At 37.0% G+C, this 5,501-nt stretch overlaps 1 pseudogene; it reads right to left on the bottom strand.

Moving 5' to 3' along the window:
- Positions 1 to 241: 241 nt before the first annotated feature.
- LOC111152301 lies at positions 242 to 809 on the bottom strand (annotated as a pseudogene).
- Between the last annotated feature and the right edge of the window lie 4,692 nt (positions 810 to 5,501).

The raw sequence follows: 5,501 nt of genomic DNA, 5'->3' as shown, positions 1-5,501 counted from the left end.
ATCCTTTATTGTAATATTTTCCTTTGTGGGTTATCTGGTGGCTCAGTTGGTTAAGCCAATTACTCTAGATTTTGGCTCAGGTCATGATCTTAGGGTTGTAAGATCCAGTGCCTATTGGGCTTCATGCTCAGTAGGGAGTCTGCTACTCTCCCTCTCCTTCTGCCCTCCCATCCTCTCACACACACTCTCATAAATAAAATAAATCTTTAAAAAAAAAGAGAGAGATTTTTCCTTGTAGTTCTTAGCTAGATGGGCACTCCACTGCACCACTGTTGATATTATCTATGATGTCATGAGCATGTTGGCCTTCCACATTGCAGCCAATGGATTGGGCAGTCCCCAGGATCTCTTTAATAGTTCCAGATAGTTCTCTGGCCAAAGATTGGTGCCCCTTCTGTCCAACAATGTTTGCAATCTCATCAAAAGTGATATTTCCACTGTGCTTAAGGTTTTTCTGCTTCTTTCTGCCTCTTGGCACTTCCTTGAGGGCTTTGATAACCAGGGTTGAGAGAGGAAGGCGCCACTTCAATCTGGGCCTGTCTGTTCTGAATGGTCAGTTTCACTGTAATCCTCAGATCCTTCCAGTCCTTCCAGTTGCCTTGGTGATGTCATCATCACCTTTTTTGGAGACAGATTCAGGGGGCCATTCTATAGGGCTAGGGCAGATGTGGCACCCACATCCCCATTGGTCACTTCAAGTATATGAATTTGATCTTGTTGGGGTCCAACTTAAGTGGCATGGTGAAGGTGGCTGGTGTCAGATGAATCTGGATTCTGGATGACTGAAGACACTTGCAGCTTCTTCTTCTTTGAGCCAAAAGTCAAACCAAAAGCCCGTGATTTTTAAAAATAACATTCTAAATTTTTCTCTTTGCGTTTCATATTTTTAAGTTTTTTTATATGTTGGTCATCCCAAGTTGCATTTTTTAAGGAGGGAGAGGCAGAAGGAGAGGAAGGAGAGAATCTTAAGCAGGTTCCAGAGCCAGTACAGAGCCCCATGCAGGCTCCATCTCAAGACCCTGAGATCATGACCTTGGGCCAAAATCAAGAGTCAGAGGGTTAACCGAGTGAGCCACCCAGGTGCCCCCCATCTGCATTATTTTCCTGTTATTCAGTCTTTATGTGGAGAGTACCAGTTGCTCTACATCCTCATATGGCACAAATTTTTTCTTGTTTTCTTATTTAATATAATTTTTGAATGCTTTGTCGTCTTCATAGTTAATCTTTATATTTTGAAGTATATACAATAAATACATATATTTAATTGAAAAGATGTTAGAAGGCATAGGAATGATTCTTTTTCTGTTATTTATACAAGTATCTGTACCCATATTGTACCTACAAATTTTCTGATTAGAATGGGTGAGCCTGGGTTAAATTTAGAAATAAATAAAGATTTTGGGACACCTGGGTGGTTCAGTCATCTAAGCATTTAACTATTGATTTCGGCTTGGGTCATGATCTCAGGGTTGTGAGACTGAGCCTCCTATAGGGCTCTGCTCTGGCTTAGAGCCTGCTTAAGAGTCTCTCTCCCTTTCCCGCCTCTCCCCTTCTCTAAAAAACAAAAAACAAGTAAAGATTTTGTTTTAAATCTCCTCTTTCTGTGAATTTTAATTTTTACTCATTGATGGTGTTTAAACAGCAGCAGAGTGAGTGAATTTTAATTTTTCTTCATTGTTGGTGGTTTAAATCTCTTCTTTCCTTTTGAAGTCCATCTCTGCTTTCTGTGCCCTAACATTCCAAGGAGACCTGTCATTACAGAAGTCACCTCTACCTCAGTTTTTCATCAGGTTTTTTATACCTTAGACTCCTGATTTTGTATTTAATGAGGTAATGTCCTCTGTGGTAGAGCTTTCCAGTCAAATATATATATATGCTCCTTAATCATGCCTTGTTTAAAGACTTATCCCTTCTACTGATAAGGTTAGCTCTGATACTGTGTTTTGTTGTTTCTAGGTTTTCTTTGACTTTTGCAGATATCTAATTCCCATCCTGCAAAGAGTGCATGAGAGCCCTCTCTTAAGCACGGTGTGTGTATGTGTGTGTATGTGAATGTGTCTTCAGGTGTGTATGTGTGTATCAACATGTCTTTTATTGGCCTGAAAGGACAGGTATCTCACTCCAATAGCTTCATAGTATTCTGGAATAAGGTGAGTTATGGAGCAGTTTCCAACTTTTCCAACTTTTCTAAGTTTTATAGTCCTTGTAAATCCCCTTCTTTGCCTGGCTGGGTACACAAAGTGTAAGCTTGAAGTGCTTCACTGCCAGAATGACCTTTCATTCTCCCAGGTGGCTGGGATTAGATACTGCAGTCCTCAAACACTCAATCACAGTTCTTAGTCACAGACTAGGTCACAGCCAAGCAGTCAGCCTCAGGGGATGGTCATGTTCAAGTTCAGCTCATTAGTATCAACTCAGGCAATGTCTTTTGTTTCTGTTCTCAGGGTTATGTCAGGAACATGCAGAATTTAGGCTGCTTTAAAAAATTTAATCACCTCTCCTCACGTTTTTGACTGTGAAGCAGCTACAGAAGAATGGACTTTGCAGTCAAACAGACCCATCTGTGTGCATGTATTTCCTTCCTTCCTTTTCTCTCTCTCTTCTTTTATCTGTTTATAGTTGGAAAAGATATAAGAGCATGGCAAAATTTCAAAAAAATTAAGAGTATGCAATGGAAGGTAAGTAGTCCCTTTCTGATCTCTAAACTCCTTTCCCAAAGGCAGCCATAGCTAGCATTTTATGTATCCCTTGATAAATTTTCTATTAATAATCAAACATATATTTGTATTTCTACCCCTTATTTTAAATTTTTGTAAAAAGCTGAGGTGTTTTTGGCTTACTTTCACTTAAAATGTATCTTGGTTGTTGTTCCTGAACAGCACATCGAGATCTACTTCATTCTTTTCAAAAACTAGATGTAGTTACATAGTGTTCTATTGTATGGGTATAAATACTTTATTGAACCCATTCCCTATGGAGGGACCTTAAGTTATTTCCAGTTAAAAATATAAAAAAAATTAAAGATGATACTATAGTAAACATTCAAAGAGATATATGGGGATAATTATTGGAGACATCCTTAAAGTGGATTACTGTGTCTACGCATTTAAATTTTGATAGTTATTGTCAAGTAGTCCTTCAGGGAAGCTGTATCAACTTACCTTCCCACTAACAACATTTGAAAGTGCATGCTCTCCGACTACATACTATTAAATTTTTTTTTTTTTAATTTGATGGAGATCACAAGTCTAGAGGCAGGCAGAAAGAGAGGGGGAAGCAGGCTCCCTGCTGAGCAGAGAGTCAGATGCCGGCTTGGGCACAGGACCCTGGGATCATGACGTGAGCCGAAGGCAGAGGCTTTAACCCACTGAGCCACCCAGGTGCCCCACTATTAAACTTTTTGATCTTTGCCTACAAATTCAGTTTTCTTCAATAAATCAGAAGCAAATAATCTCTCTTCCTTTCCCTATTTCTCTGTCACCTTTAATTTTCTGGTTTTTATCACAAAATCGGATACTGAAGGTTATAACTTATTAAGGTTAATCATAAATTTCAAATATTGACTATGTAATCACTCCTTATAAGGGAGAAAGAGGTGTTTCTCTGGGCCTACATTCAATTTCCATGCTTCAATCCCTCTTTGCTTTAACTCTGCCCACATGCTGATATGTGGCAGTGTTAATTGGGCATTCTGCTTTTCGAATCTCATGTAGAAAGTACATCCAACTCATTTACCACAAAATTAAAAAAAAATGAAGAGAGTGAATACAGCCATTAGAGTTGTTGTGAATAATTTGGGTTCAATGTAAATGCAGAAAGAAAATAGGAAAACTACTATTAAGTACACCTTGTCCTCCTCAATGGAATACAATACAGATTTACAATGTTAATTATTTCCACCACCTATCTATTTAAAAGCTGTGAGATTGAAATATGAATATGTTGGGTATTTAAATACTAACTTATTAAAACCCTGTACTTTATTAAAATATCATTATGCATATTTTAAAGTTAAAACACTGCACTCTGTAGATGTAGAGGTAAAATTCCCATTTGTGGTCCGCTGAGTGTGAGGAAAATTGGATTTGTCAGGAAGCTGATTGATATCTCGAAGTGTTTTGTTTTCAGTGACTGGCACTGCCTAGTTACAACCATCTATCATCTAACAGGTAATTAGTCAGATTTCTCATCATGAGCCTTCAATCCTGCTGTTTTATTATTGAAATACCACAAACCAGTAGGCAATTTGAATGCAGATAAAGTTCTCTGTCATGGTCTTAAGGACAAAGACAACATTTTGCAATTCAGCAGTAGTGATTTTGAATAAAAGTCCCCGAAATGTAAGTTTGGGTCTTATAAGAAAATAAATATGAAAAACTAATTTGATACCACATTTGTCCTCTAAAGTGACAACTGAGACATTTGCTGTTTACAAAGCAATCCAGTGTTTTAATATGAACCTACTTTATTATAATACTTTATAAATAGAAAGTTAAGTGAAAGAACATTGGTAGCATGAAAAATAAAGTTAAACAAAATAAACTAAGTCTTGACTAGCTTTCATTCATTTTTTCAAACTATTTTAAGATGATGGATAAAAGTAGTCTGTAATTAGTAGTAACTAATAATATGAAAAGATTTTTCCCTTCAATTATTTTTCATAAAAAAGTTTAGAAATTAAAATAATTAGAAATTTTAAAGAAGAATTATTTGATCACTCTTACACATGCTTTGTAGTAAACAAACTTGCTTCCGAAGTTAATGTTAAGACACTTTGAGGGCCTTCTATATAGATTATAGATTTCAGGCAACTGATTTTACATTATTGGTATTCCAACAAGATTGATTACTTCATACCATTTAATATTATTTTCTTGACTTAATTAAAAATCACTTAGGGGAAGAAAGAGCTGCACTAGGGTTATGACGAGTGGTCCATTATATACTATCAAGTTGGGAGGGGGTTAAGGATAGTGTTAGTCTCCAAGGAATTTTGGAAGCAACGTTTCCAGGACCTTGAGGGGGCTAGCTATTGTCAGGGAAAGGTCTAATAAAACCTTAGTCATGAGACCCTTCAGATGTCTCTCGGTGGGTCATATGCTTGGGGGATGATTGCCAACATATATCTTGGGATAGAGATAAAGGAAGTTTCCAAAGGAATTTTGTATATTAAAGTAGATTCACAGGATCCTGGAGGTCAGGCTAAGATTGCCTTTTGCTCTTAGCAAGGTATTAACATAGAGGCAGCTGAGTTCCTAAAGGAATGTTATTCTGCCTCTTTCAAGAACTTGTCAATGGGCTATAAGTAGTAAGGAAATTTAATTTTTTTTTTTTTGCCTTTTTTTCCCACGTCATATCCACCCACCCCAACTTTTTGTGTGGGAATAAATATGTCTACATGCTTTCTCAAACCTTAGTTAAATAACAGCTTTCTTTGCTCTACAAAGTATTGTATATATAGCACATGTACATTAAAATTAACTAGATCAGGGGAAACTGGG

Source organism: Enhydra lutris, unplaced genomic scaffold (assembly GCF_002288905.1).
Source record: "Enhydra lutris kenyoni isolate GAN:26980312 unplaced genomic scaffold, ASM228890v2 scaffoldscaffold2, whole genome shotgun sequence".
Taxonomy (NCBI): domain Eukaryota; kingdom Metazoa; phylum Chordata; class Mammalia; order Carnivora; family Mustelidae; genus Enhydra; species Enhydra lutris.
Note: the sequence above shows the minus strand (reverse complement) of the source record. Positions and strands in the feature narration are given on the sequence as shown.